Source organism: Bactrocera latifrons, unplaced genomic scaffold (assembly GCF_001853355.1).
Source record: "Bactrocera latifrons isolate USDA-ARS-PBARC rearing strain unplaced genomic scaffold, ASM185335v1 scaffold_22, whole genome shotgun sequence".
NCBI lineage: Eukaryota > Metazoa > Arthropoda > Insecta > Diptera > Tephritidae > Bactrocera > Bactrocera latifrons.
The window spans coordinates 170,945-186,525 of NW_017535741.1; the positions used below are offsets into that span (position 1 = coordinate 170,945).

General features: G+C 34.7%; 1 protein-coding gene and 2 non-coding genes across 3 annotated transcripts in view; all 3 read left to right on the forward strand.

Annotated features, from left to right (window-relative positions):
- Positions 1 to 15,581, forward strand: part of LOC108968524 (uncharacterized protein YBL113C) — an 89,734-nt gene that overhangs the window by 29,943 nt on the left and 44,210 nt on the right. The window contains exon 2 of the mRNA XM_018932612.1: positions 13,355 to 13,448. The gene's annotated coding sequence lies outside the window, so the exon portion shown is untranslated. The remainder of the gene's footprint in view (positions 1 to 13,354; positions 13,449 to 15,581) is intronic.
- Positions 4,910 to 4,991, forward strand: Trnas-aga. Its single transcript has one exon. It is a non-coding gene; the product is annotated as a tRNA-Ser (tRNA).
- Trnas-aga lies at positions 7,347 to 7,428 on the forward strand. The gene has a single exon. It is a non-coding gene; the product is annotated as a tRNA-Ser (tRNA).

A 15,581-nucleotide genomic window follows, 5' to 3' on the forward strand; every position in this document is an offset into this window, starting at 1 on the left:
CGGTCCTTTACCACCTGGTCCCTCTCTTAATCTGCTTCCCCCGCGGGTACTGTTTCGAATACTTTCAGATCTGAAGTTTTTTCGCCCAATGGCCAATGTTGAAGACTCGTAGCGTCTACTCATTTGATACAAGATCGCGTCTCATCGTACATGCCTCTGCTCCATATAGCAAGACGGGAATAACGAGTGTTTTATAGAATTTGATATTATGATAAATAAAGTTTTCTCAGATCTTGTGTAATTACTATATAGTAGTGACCTGAAATTGTTCAATGTGACAACAGCTGTTTTTAGCAGCAGAAGTGGTTGTACTTTACAAGTAAAGCAAATGTGCTCTTCCTGAAATCGGCAGGAACAAAGTAAACAACTCGCAGCGCCATTTTCCTGGAATCAGCAACAGTACAAATTACAACAGCTCATATTTCACAACACAAAGATAGGTGTGTGTGTGTGTAAAAATAAATAAGAGCTCATCTATTATGATTGGTTCAACGCAGCCAGCAGCAGGATAACAGTACGGATAATGCGAATGTTTACAACAGGCCGGCAAGGACGACAAACGGTAATGTTTGTTTTACCGGCTAAGGCCATTAGCACAGCTGCTCTCTGCTTGGCTGAATCGAACGCACATACTGCACACACAATTTCTCTTAAAGAGGGGTGGCGGCAGCAAGTTGTAACTTTCACCGACAGCAAATGCATTTCAGCGCTTTATGGAGTGGACATGAGAGTTTAATTGGGGTATAATCAGAGGATTTGCAAAAGCAGGCTGCATTAAAAGAGCTGAGGTGGAATATTGCAAATACTCAAATATAAATTTGTCTGTGTATCGCTGCGAATAAGGGACTTAACTAGTTAACGGTAACAGGAACACTGTTACTAGACAGTTTGTTGCTGTTCTTCACACTCAACCAAAGACACACATGTGAGGAATATCGCAAAAATTTTCACGAAATTTTAGTTGTTAGCTACGAGAAATGAGAGAAAACATTAATTACTATTTGCAAGTAAAATACGTTTCGTTGGTTAAATGAAAATTTACGCATAAATAATGGCACGTTTTCACAAGCCATCTCCCCAGACTAGCGTTAGGCGCTTGTTGCTATTTTAGGAGCTGTTGTCACCGAGTTCCCGATTATGTAAACAAAATTTGAATAAGGTGTGCGCTGTAATAAGCCACTGCTGTGTATGAGTCCCGACAAATGAGTGCGTGACTAAGCCTACCAGTATTAGCGAGACGCAAATTATGTTTACTTTGCCAAAAATATTTGCGTGGGGGCGAAGAGACGACAAATATCGTTAAGAAAATTATATAGAAAATAATGGTTTCGGCTAACATCAATTTATGTATCCTACTTTATTCATAACGCTAAATGACAGAACCCTTTCAAAGAGAGTTTACACTCAAGTGTTGTGAGTAATGTGGTTTTCGGATTGATCAGAGAAAGTTCGAAGTTATCAACGAAATTATTAATAAACAATCGGCTAAGAAGAAGTACTTATCAGGCTGCAACTAAATGAGGAGACATCGATTAATATTTTGGGTAATGAATCGAACATTGTTATACATAATGAACACAAGGAAGGATTGACAAAGCTGCAACGATTTTTTGCTCGACTTACACTCCTGCTCTCTGAGATCACTAATCAGCAACTCGGTATAAGAAAACTGTGGGACGGCATTTCAAGTTCTTTACGTACAGCTGCAAACTAAACCATTGGTTTTCGGAAAGGTGTGCGATGGGGACCTGCGACCCCCGAAATAGCAAAAGGGAGCTACTAAGTTAATTATTGAACCGTCCATTACAGAAAGAATTCTTAACACTCTCAGACAAATTATAAAAAAAAAATTTGGTTCACAGCTGATCTCCAAGATAAGGGTCACACTTGGACTATTATCAATAAGCCCTAGAAAACTCCTGAATGGAGATTCAGCCCATATCAAATGAGCTTATACATTTTACTTATTTTCCTATTAACTCACTTGAATGGCTTAAGGTGTGCGATTTCAGGTGTCTCAGCTTGATCATCCATGAACGTTACAGTCAAACAAATTTAGAAGTAGGTGGTTCGAAGACTAAACCCTTTTTTGAGATGCGGTTAGAGCTGATTCTATGTGCTCTTCGTGAATTCCAAAAGCGAAGACTTTTATAATGAGCCTCAGTATCCCTCAGACACATAATTCTACTACTTGTAATCTCCTAGTGTAGACACTTTATTAGGATTTTGACGAAGATGTGGTTAGGTCGTCGGGTTGATCCAAAAGCGATATATCTTGCTTGAACAGAAATTACTATTATATATTATAACGAGAGGTCTAGAATTCGACAAGCAATTTCTGTCTAACTGATTTCAATTATTCGAAAATATAACTTATATTGGACCGACCACACTATTTTACAAATAAATAGATTAATTTCTCTCTGTACAATTTCATATGATTCCATCGGGCAGTCAATTGTAGAACCTTGCTGTAATGGAAACGTTTAAGTCTTTGAAATAAAGGCAATAAAAAAAAATTTCAAATTTCGAGTAATTTTTTCGACAAAACCGTAAATTCATTAAAATATAAATTAAGAGGTAAAAAAGGAACATTTGCGTGAAAACAAAAATTGTGCACGATTAACCGAGTAACACAAATAAAAGGCGCACAAAATCGCGAGCAATTACAAGCGGCACACACCTGTCTGCGAGGCCTTTTAACGCCACTGACGCACCGGAGTACTTAATTTTAATGCCCACATAAGTCTGTAAATATGCATACATATGTATCTGTGTACGCGCGTGTGTGAGCGCATTAAATTTGTGTGCGTGTATTGTTTAATTGCCGGCCAACAAGTGACAAAATGTATTAAATACAAGAGAAAATATTACTTTGACGCAAGCACGTGAGAGTGATAAAATTCAGTCACGCACACGCACAAGCACACACATGTAAGCACAACTACATTACAATTACTTTGAAGCAACGCACATATTTGCCTGTAGCATGCAGACCCTGCCAGGACATTCTGCAAATGGCTGTCGGACGTGGCGTATGAGTAATTTCAATTAAAATTAACTTCATAAACGAATTATGCATAAATACCTATTCATATGTATTCCACATATACAGACATACGCATATAGCTATGTATATACTATATATATAGTACATATATCAGTGCATTCCAACTCATAAAAGAGCGCTTTCAGACAAATTTCCAGCTTATGGATTCAGTCAACCGTCTGGTATTCGCGCTGGCAGTTTATTTTTCCCAAGCACTTGTTTGTACGCAAATGTGAGTAAATTATTCTAATGATTTACGTTGAATTTACATTCTTTTAAGTGCTAAAGTGGCAGTCAACATACTTTTGCGGAATAAATGTGAATGATTCGGGTTGCTTTCAAGGAGATTCTCTCGAAGATTAATTAAACACTCTCTAGCAAAATTAAATTTATTCTAAGAACTATGGAATTTCGTAGTCAGTTGTGGAATTAAGTGGAATTTGTCATAAAAATTCCTTAAAATTCGTAACAATACTGAATTATTTTGAATTTCGACCGTCACCGATGGTAATTTACTATTATTTGGTCAGCAATTATCTGGGTATTAAGAAAGTATATGAAAAGTAAATATTAATATTTTTTCTTCTTCGAAAAGTGAAAGAAGGAAAATTACAAAAACTAAAAAAATTAATAAGAAAAAGGACTTCGGCTACCCGAAAGTATAATACCCCTAAAAAGTGTATTCCTTATAAAAACTATATGTAAAATTTAATATGAAAGCGCAACCGGCCACCGGTAAGTCTCCAACGGCATGTGTTTTAAACCTTCAAATCGAAATAAAGTATAATAAGTAAGGAAGGGCTAAGTTCGGGTGTCAACATTTTATACTCTCGCATGACAAGTTTCATCGAGATATCTCAATTTTTACTCAAGTTAGAGCTTGCACGGACGGACGGACAGACGGACGGACGGAGAGACAGACATTCGGATTTCAACTCTACTCGTCACCCTGATCACTTTGATATATGTAACCATATATCTGACGATATATTCCGTTATTAGCAACTTTATTGCGAGACTTTATAGTTATAGTCCGATCACGACAATTTTTCCACAAGGGATACCTCAGCTCAAATACCCTATTTGTGTAAAGTTTTATTCCGCTATCATCATTGGTTCCTAATGTATATATTATACAGAGAAGGCATCAGATGGAGTTCAATATAGCGTTATATTGGAAGAAGGCGTGGCTGTGAAACGATTTCACCCATATTTCATACATGTCATCAGGGTGTTAAGGAAATATTATATACCGAATTTCATTGAAATCGGTCGAGTAGTTCCTGAGATATGGTTTTTGGTCCATAAGTGGGCGACGTTTTTGTAAGTCCTAAAAGTAAAAGAGTCAGATATATGGTTACATATATCAAAGTAATCAAGGTGACGAGTAGAGTTGAAATCCGAATGTCCGTCGAGTAAAAATTGAGATATCTTGATGAAACTTGTCATGCGAGAGTATAAAATGTTCGGTGACACCCGAACTTAGCCCTTCCTTACTTGTTACATAAAATTTACGTTAGATAACTCAAAAACTTAGAGGTATTTTGAACTGCAAGAGAGAAATAGGTTAATATTGCTACATCGTCCATCCTGATACTTTTTGATAGAAATAATAGTCGAATTTTTCAACTTTGTTCGTGAAATAATCTGTATATTATCTCGTAAAACTTCTTCTAATAATAGTTACGTGTAAATATATGGCCATGAAAGCAGCATTCTAATCAATATAAGAATGAATAAAATTGTTGGTCGTTGTGGAATTCAAAGATAAATAAGTGATTTATGTCAAATAAATTTAATTAAATACAGAAGGTAAAAAATTTTGATAATATCAAGCTCCAAAATGTAATTGAAATGTATGCAGTCGTGGCCGAGCGGTTAAGGCGTCTGACTAGAAATCAGATTCCCTCTGGGAGCGTAGGTTCGAATCCTACCGACTGCGAAAAGTCCTACAACTTTTTAATAATTTGTTCGAATTTACGAATTTAAAAACTGAAACACGGTAAAATTTGTAAAATTAAGTCGCTTAGACAGACTTTTAAGTAAGAGACAATGTGTTATTTAATAATAATTAGATATGATGAACGCACCAGGAAATTTATGAAATCATCGCCATTTGTGTATGTCATTTCGAATTTAGATTATTTACAAGCGTTTACTCGAAACGAATTCAGTATAACAATAAGTGTCCGTGTGAAAATTTTATCAATTTTGGTGATTTGGTGATTTTTATGTCACACTGTGAAAATTAATGAGATCAATCAGCAGCCACTTCTACTTTCCATACAGCACAATTTTATATTCTATTTGAATCAGTTTTCAATACATAAATTAAGAAGCAATTAATATAATAGGATAAAACTTTGCACGAATAATGTCTTTGGTGTGAGCCATCTTATGACCAAAAATTGTTTAAATCCAACAAAAACAGGTCAACTTGGTATTTAGACCCCGGTACCTATAGTTGACCTTTGTCCGAAAATGTCGGTCAAAGTGTGATATATATAACTGAATTTAGGGGATAATCGATAGCTTATAATGATATGTCTGTATGTCCAAAATGAGTTCAATGGGACCAACACTTCCCTTAGCCCCCAAATTCTTAATATAAAAGATTTTCGAACCTCGGGTTGATTTTATACTGCATATACCGCCCAATATTTGAGTAACGCGATTGCTTCTACCTTCGGTTGCTATTGTTTAATGTACGCGCTTCTTCATTTGAATTATCGCATGCCATCAATTACAATTTCCAGAACATGAGAATCATCGGAATCAAACGATGGACGATGCGATAGCTACTTCGCACACTTTTCGCGATGATAATGAGATATGAGAGCCCCAAATCTAATAGTAAGTACAAAAAAATGTTTCATTATTGAATGAACAGCAAAAGAGGGCGTATGATGTATTGATGAAGGCTGTCAATGAAGGAAACGGTGCACTATTTCTTCCGACGCCCGACGGATCTGGGAAAACGTCCTGATATCATTGATTTTGACAGCAATACGATCTCAAAATGACACTGCGTTGGCTCACAAACTATCTCTAGAAGTAATTGTCAGAACAATAAAAGATTTGCGGAATAATAGTCGTAACCCTGATGGCACAATGATACTGTTAGCAGGCGATTTTCGACAAACGCTTTCTGTTATTCCGAAATTATCAGCGGCGGATGAATTGAACGACAGGATAACACCACAGAAGTTTTCTCTAAAAAAGTGCTAATAATTGGAAATTGGCAAATTCCAGTTGATACTGCCAGTGGTTTTATATTAAGTCACATGATATTTGTCAATTCACTTCAACAAAAGAAGAACTCATCACTCAATGTTTATCCGAACATTGGCCAAAACTATCGTAACTGTGATTGGTTGAGGCACCCGCAATTGCCAAAAATACCGATGTTAATGATGTTAAATTTTGAAAAGGACTTGATTCCACGAATTCTTTCGAGTTCTAACGATTTTTGCCATTTCAAACGTATTCAATTTCTAGTTAAACTTGCATTTGCAAAAGGACAGCCTCTTGAAGTGTGTAGTATAAATCTAGAAATGCCATAACTCTCCGTAGTTCAAGACCAAACACACCGCCCCTGCCCTCCTTGATTCGCGACTGAGTACCGTTAGATTGGGAGAAAAAAGTTTATCTCCCGATTCCAGGTTTATCTCCCGTTAGGGGTTCTAAAAGGATTTATCGTGAGCGAATTTGTTTATTGTAGCTTAAGTGATTTAAAAGATATTGCAAGAGTATAAAAATTGTTGGTCCAATTTCCGATTTAATTTAATGAGTTTAAGAATTCTGAAATGTGCGTTTTCAATATCATAAACTTTATGACAGAAAAGTAAACATCCGTAATGAACAATTTTTTTCATTGCAACTTCAGCTTATTGATTATTTAATTGAACCCCATAAACCGCCCTTTTCCTACGCTACTGTAAAGTAATAGCAAGCATTAAAAGACCATATATTGAACATGAGGTCTATACAAAATGTACGGCCGATGTGAAGTATGGCAAATAAGACTAGGTGAGAAATTGTCCTTTAGTAGTTTTGTGCATTAGACCCAAAACAGGAGAAACTCGGTTAATATGCTCCATCCTCAGTAAATCATCCCTATTTCAGTTCAAAACAACTCAGTTCAATTAAAATATAAATTTTATGAAATCTACTTATCTGTTTCCATAAATCAAGTTAACTAAATCGAAAGATCTCGCATATAGAAAAAGCACATGAAATGTATGGAATGCAAATAAATTGACTTGATTATGAAATGGGCGGTTACGGATTTTAATATGCAGTCGTGGCCGAGCGGTTAAGGCGTCTGACTAGAAATCAGATTCCCTCTGGGAGCGTAGGTTCGAATCCTACCGACTGCGAAGGACAATGAGTATTTGAGTATTTTGTTTATATGTGTCTGTATGTAGTGGATAGCAGGAATTATGTAAATAAATTGATAATAGTGGAAGAAACATTAAAACAATAAATTTTGAAAATAATTTGAATGAAAAGTTTTTGAAGTAAAGTTGTTGTAATAAGATAAGTTAATCATAGATTTCTTTCTCTATACATATAATATTTTAGTACATAATTTAGTTCTACATCTGGGTAGCATACTTTTAGTAATTTTCCTCGAAAATAATTTTTTTTTCTCAATTAATTTTTTGGAACAAAATTTTCAAAATATTATTTCAAATAACATAATTGTGCCGCATAAGTGAATGATTTTTTATCCTTTCATATATTACGTTGTAAAAATTGCTCTAAAATACATCGAAAATGCTTAAGTATTATAGCCATAAATATTTTTAAATAATTTGATTGTAATTCCCAAAACGATGTGGAACGAGAATTTCAATAACGTCCTCATCAGTGTCAATTTCAGTAGGCAAATTTCAAGTTTTTTATCGCGTTAAGCAGTCATCAAACAATCAAGTCACTTCCTCCTTCCTTCCTCACGAGTATTCCTCAGTTATTTATTTATTTACACACACTCTTTCTGTAAGCGGCTAACTCGAGTGATGCTGTGTTGGTGCAGGCCCTCGGGTAGGAAGGTGTGTCTAACAGGAGTCCTTTGAGCCTGTGGCGGCATGAAATAACAGTAGCGTCTGCCAGTCTGCCAGTCTGCCGATGATTTTGTCTGCCAACATGTCTACTTGAAATGGCGGCATAAATATGAGAGTAAAAAAATTGATCTCCTTAGCAAAAATGTTAAGAAAACGAGCATAAGTAAACGGTAAACCACCACCGAGAGTCTGGTGTGTGTGTCTGCGCAAAGAAACTGATAAAAATTGCTAAATGAAAAGCACCAGACACGCGCCTTTGAGACATTCTTGAATACTACTTGTGTTATTGTACCTCACATTTCATAAACATTAGGGTGATTCAAAAAAATTTCTTTTTTTTTTCGGCTGATACTCTGAAAAATGGGTTTCTAGACACCTCTAAGGAAGCCTCTTCAAGAATTAGTTCTTAATTGTAACGGGAAGGTCGTCCTACTTACAATTTTCTGTTTTTTCTTATTATCGTATAGAAAACTTTATAACTCGATTCAAACTGCTTCAAAAAATGTCCTGTTCCTTAGATATTCTGGGTAATTGAATGCTCTACAAAAAGGTCTTAAATGATTTTTCGATTAAGTTAAGCGTTTACGTTTATTTACCCTAATATACATATGTATGTACATTTATGTAGTAAGTAGAAATGTTAAGCATGTGTGTTTGTAATATTTTCTATTATCAAACGTTTACTCACAATTTTAACGCTTCCATGCACATAGGCCGGGAGGCAGAACTTATAATAAAATTATTTATCTGAGTGTAGTATATATAGTATATACGCAGTCATCTGTGCCGCAAGAAAAACATCAGCGCATTGCGCAACGATCGATGTGCCATACTCTTTAAGATAGGTGGTAACAAAGAATTCAATATCTTTGGAATGGTATGAATGAATAAAAATTTGTTTGCACATTATTAAAGGTGAATATTCTCCGCGTTGTGTCACATACTTTTAAATTGTTTGAGCGTGAAGAGCACTTAAAACTTCAATTGTTTAACAAAACATTATGTAAAATATTATTATTTAAAAAAAGGACCATGATCAAATATTTATAATACAGGACAGACAATTTTCTTTGATTTCACTAAATTTCATCGATTTATCTCCAGTAGTTTATGAGAATATAATTTTACAATTTCAGCCGAAAGCCTATGATGCAAGCGCTGCGTACGTTAATTTATATAATAATTTGTTTATTATGTAAGCTTTAATAAAATAAAAAAATTAAAATAAAAAAATAAAAAATTACAATTTAATGTGCTCTAAATTTCAAAAAGAATTTTTATGAAATATTTTGATGAACTGCTAATTTTCAAAATCGGAGATTTTCATGGACCACTTGACGTGGTTTGACCCAGGGAATATATGAACTTCTAAAACACATACAATATTTGGGAAACATTGCCTGTTTTGGCTTTAAAGTCTATTTGATATGTTCAAAGAACAAAAAAAATGTAAGCTTAGAACTGTCTTTGCATCTAAACTAAGGATATTAAAGTCTGGAGGTTGTTTAGAAACCTTTTTCCAATAGCTCAAAATATTATTCGATTATTTATGCCATGTTTATGTTATGTCTATGTTGTGTAAACATTCACTTTTCAGAAGAATTCCTATTCAGAAGTAATGATGTGCTCCAATACCCAGATATTAGTGCAGTCTACAAATGGATGTGTATAAGAACGTGAAACTTCTGCAGAAAAGTTATTTTCGTAAAATGAACTCACTGATTTAATACTTGATGAAATTAAGAATGATAAAAGAATTTGTCAAAGCGTTGGACGTGAAGGGATATTGTTGTAGTAACAACAAATGTTCGGACTTAGTATGGAAGATCTGAAGGTGAAAAATTTGATGGTCCTCAAATAAAGCAATTAATGAAATATACAAATTCTATCAAGGTTATAACTGTTCACGAAATGGAGGCTTGGAAATGCTTTATGTTAAGAGTTGAAAATTTGCAAGGCAACACTAAGTAGCAAATTATCAAAAAATCGTTGAAAATATGCTAACAAACTGTCAGATTCTAGAAGCAAATTTGAGTATCAGGTTAGACTAACTCGGTATCAATCTAGATACATTTTCGGTAAACTTTGGAAGTTATGGTAAGGAACAAGGAGAGCAGTTAAGCTATATATATGCGATGCCTTCTTATTTTATTGCTTGATGACTTTTTGTCATGCTCAGAAATATTCAAATTTACTTGATGAACTCTCAATATCAGAGCATTGTCGAATTAGTGCCTCTCTTCCAAAAGTTTTGAAATCATTTGGTTTGTAAAATGCTATTCTCGATAACATATTCATAATTAAGTCAAAATCAAAATAATTGTCGGGCTTTCAAGCTTTCATTGACAAACGCATAAGTTCTACTATTCTTCTTCTATTGAAATAACACTATATTTCGTGGTCCCATCCTAAATTGCATCTCAGTCCTTTTACTTTCTTCTCTGAAACGATTATCAATTCCATTTAAATCGTTTTTCGTCAACAATTACAACTTCCAAATAACTTACACACTCTGTTCCCTAAGCCCTTCATATATGGTATACTTATCACTACGGGATCCGTGAAATTGCTGAGTACGCTGATCTCGTAACGAATTCTTACATTTTATGCTTGTTTTATTATTATTTATCCAGTAAGAAATACAGAAATGAAATAAATGTCCATAAGTTGCCGGCTGCTCCGGAACTGTTATCAAGATTTTGCAAATATCTGGCATATATTGTATAGGGAACCTCGACAAAAGTCTACCAGCATCTATTTCAGGCCTTAATAAAATGGAGTGGACGTCTCCTTTAAAATATAATTTAGTTGTAAAACTATGTTGTTAAAATTACATATAAATTTTACATCATTCGATCTTTATTTCTGTGTGTGATTATAGTAAAGTATACAAGCGTTTAATCAATAAAGTGATTAATTAATTAATAGTGAGAGGATCTAACATCCTGTTCCATCCTGCAATAGGTTGCAGGACATAGTGGTATTTCTGTTAACTCTGAAGCAGTTGAACTAACCACAGCAAACGCCACCCTACAATTAGTTTCCAAAACAGAGAGAATATTTATGCCTCTTGCTACTTATACATAGTGAACGAACAGTTATAGATATAGTTGAGTCTAAGTGGAGTCAATCTCTAGCTTGCTCAATGACAAACCTGACAGACATCCGGCCCGCACATACCGACTGGTACGATTCAAAAGTAACGACTTAAGAAATTTAGACGGAGTACTAAAAGGTCACTATCTAGTTGGCTTACATGCCAATAGACTAGTAAGGACTTGAAGCTTTTCGGAGGTAGAAGAGAGTCTATGAAATATCTTCTATGCGAATGTAAGGCTAGAGGATATAATAGTCAGTGGATTTAGTATTGGTCATCTCTTTAACTACCTACCTTTAAGCTTTTAAATATATGGAACCTACATACACGAAACGGAAGTTGCAATAATTTGCATATAAGTAGAACAATGACAGCGCAACAATACCAAGTGCCTCCCGCGTCCGCAGGGTATAATTTTAGGCGCGCCAACGCAGTTTTATCACTTATTCAGACTCATAATCACACAAATAAGCCGAATTAAAATGCGAAACAGCAACAGCAAATGAGTGGGTTTCTGCTTTTAAGTCACATTTGAATGTGTGTGTAAAATCACACACGTAAAATTCTCATATTTGCAAAACTATGCGCCTAAACGCACTCTATCGGGGGATTTCCATTTGTATATGCAGTCATTGCTGCTCAAAATTTTATTTCGCATTTTATATGCTCATACATATTCGTCTCACATTCTTCACTTGTTTACATTTTTGTGCAAGTATTCCCTCGTTTCGGTATTTTGTCACACTTTTATGTTTTTTGTTCAGTTTACTCTGTATGCTGACCTCCTTGTAGTGGCGAAGCAAGCGTGTCGCATGCATACACTTTGCCTCAAAGTCTTTTCATATCCGTTTGTATATATACATATGTTATTTATGGCGTGAGTGTGTGCCAATTTACGCTTACACATAAATATGCCGGCAACTGACATCCACCGTTTTTTGTTATTGACCGAGTTCAAGTGCCTGTGTGCGCTGCCAATCAGCTTAACCTGCCTTAGAGGCTTTAAGGAGTCAATCAAGTGTGTCCTTTGCCTACTTTTTGCATCTCTCTAAGCACGAGTGTATAAATAAATGTGTGTTGGCAACACACTGATTACAAGCTTCAGCTATATTTCAACGCTTATCAAGGGAAACTATACTATGCTAAAAATTTTAGTGAATACCGTGGATAGAAGAACTTATTTACTAGAAACAACTATACTATAACCGGACAAAACTGAGCAGTAATAATTTCTTTAAAGTATGATAACTTACGAGAAAAAGTTGCCGAAATCCAACTAACATTCTCAGCCCCAAATACTGTTAGTACGGACTCCAGTATCTATGGTTCACTTTTGACTGAAAATATCGGTCAATGTGTGGGATATACAAGGAAAATGCACAGAAAATCCTATCCTGATAATGGGTTGAATCGGATCAATACTTCCCTGAGCCCCCATATAGCTAATATTAATATTTTCGAGCTTCCAGGCGACTTTTTACCGCAATATGTGAGTTACACCACCAACAATGTCAGCCTAGAAATCCAACGCAGGATAACTCTTGCCAACTGTTGCTACTTCGGACTGAGTAGGCAATTGAGAAGCAAAGTCCTCTCTCGACAAACAAAAACCAAACTCTATAAGTCACTCATTATTCCCGTCCTGCTATATGGTACAGAGGCTTGGACGATGTCAACAACGGAGAGTCGACGTTGCGAGTTTTCGAGAGAAAAGTTCTGCGAAAGATCTTAATGCCTAAAATTGATTACCTTGCTCGAAAACTTAACCTAGCCCTCATATACCTGATATCCAAATTGTCCAACATCTGGCTATTACACTGCTCTACTCTACTTCCTATGATTGGTGATTGTATATAAATCTCCTTAATGAAACCCAGTCCAGGGAAAATTTTTCGGACCTTTACTCTTCCAAGTTGCAAAAGTATAAATACTCGGTTATACCCGAACTTAGTCTTTCCCTACTTGTTTTATTACTATTTTCCTCGCACCACATCTACGAATTTAATTTTTCGGTTAGCCATCTTGAAGCCTTCATTTGACTGTAAAAATTACTTAAGTTATGTTTCGTAATTATAAGTCATGCGTATTATGTATATAAAAATATTTTTTACTTAATTTTTTATACATTTTATACAATTCCAGGAGACTTATGCACAAACCTAAAGTATTCAAAGTTATACTTTTGGCAGAATTTTTCACAAGAATCGCCAATCCGCGATACTCAATAAGTGCTAAGGTGAGTGAAACTATGTTATTATTACTTATATGTGGAAATTTACAACAATATACAACATATTAAGACTTTTTTCTTATAATAATGGTAAAATTCAGGACATATTCATAGATGTGGGCACATATTGTCTCCTGGAACCACTGGTGTGCAAATAATTCTCTTAAGCCGCATAAACGACTTTTCGGTCGGTATTGAACAACTTTGTTTGAAAGATGGAACCAGAAAAAAATAATAAATGTCTCCCTTTTTCGAAGTTAGCCTCCAAAATCGAATTTTCTCAAAGGGTGCAATGGTGGATAACGTTTTTCGGTGAAGCTTATATGTACAACAGATGCTGGTAGATTTAAATGTTATATATGATTTGTAGTAAAAAGAATTCCATTACTTTTTCAATAGATTGCTTTAGTAATCTCTATTTCGCGGTAGTGTAGTGGGTCACCTACGACAATATCCAGCGAAAGCAAATGGTGGTCTCTCCTGGATTGAAAATTTGCTATTTATTTGTTACAGCATTTACCATAATACTTCGCTCTTAGTTCGGAATCAATCGCCCAAAAGCGACTAGTTTTGACCAACCGGAGAGGAATTATGCTCCGCCAGGGCAACGGCTTGCTCCTGCATCGGTGGTAACTGACTAGAAACTCGAAGAACTTGGTTTGAGACATTTTTCTTATTTTTCTCTATAAAAGCTTATGAATGTCGGCTTTTCAATTTTGCTCTTATTTTGCCAATAGGCACGAGGTTTTAGTATATTAGTTATAGAAAAAACGATGAAATCTAACTATGCTAAGCAAAACCTTCAATATAATAAAACAGTTGTGTAGTTATATCTTATATTACTACTATTGGCAAATCTCCCTTCCTGGAGAACGAATGATGTACCAACAAATATAATTTTATTTTATAAATATATTTTTTAGACCTATTCTATTATTTTTCTATATCTTGAAGGTCAGGGTGAAATTAAGGACTATTAACGAGATTTTTGAACTGACTGGATTACGAATATGAAGTAAAATATATACATATCGATTGTCACTCACAAAAATCGGAGTTATTCACAAAAACACAGGTGAAATCAAGTAATCCATCCACTAAAAATGCGAGCTTGTAGAGATAACTATGTAAATGTTTTTTTTGCACAATTTTGAAATAATCATGAACTAATCGCTTTGGCAAAAGCTAGTTTAGACACCAAAAAATAAAGGTATTGAAAAAGGTATTGAAATTTAACATAACGGCAGTTGTTCTGCTAAAATATCATAACGCTTATGCGAAAACTATCGAAATCGGCTCATACACTTCTTGAAAACCCCATTTAACCCCATAAACTTAAAATGGTACCAAAATTTATGCAATCGCTCCATAAGAACTGCTATAGATTTATTTATGCATTAAAGAAATATTATGCGTTCAATATCGATCCGATCTATCAATAAAGAATATAAGTATAGACAAAAGTATACATATATGTATATCATATAATGCTGCTTTCAATATCAATTCACTTGCTGTACTCCTAGTAAGCAGATTACTTCCAACCACAAAGCAATTGCTGTCACCACGCGCACAAATTCAAGTGCATATATAACTGTTATTTCCACGCAACGAAGTCATAAAAATATTGAATCCCTTGCGGCGGTGGTTGGGTCAATTTAATTTCTCAATCTGCAATCTACTGTTATTAATATTACACGTGCTACTCGTTTGCTACGATAAACGGCAGCAAAACAAAAACGAAAAAAAAACTAGAAACCCAGAAAAGTAGAAAAGTAGAAAAAAGAAACAGAAATATTAAATGAGGCACTGAAGTCACTAAAATTGGCAACCGGTGGTGTATAGAATGAAGTGAGAGAAAGACGCACAAAGAAGTTATTTTTATTTTCAGCAAAAGTTAATAGCATAAATTATGCTCGAATAAGAAAATAACAATATTCTAAAACAAACCGTACCGAGTGATTATACTAAAAAATATAAAGGCTCCTAAGAGATATTCCAAACAAATTATTTAAACGAATAAAAATAATGTAGAAAAAAACAAATTTTTAAATTCATAAAATTCAAGAATGATATGAAAGAAATTAAAAGAAAAAAGTTTAATTAAAAGAAATAAAATACAATTTATAAATTATAGAA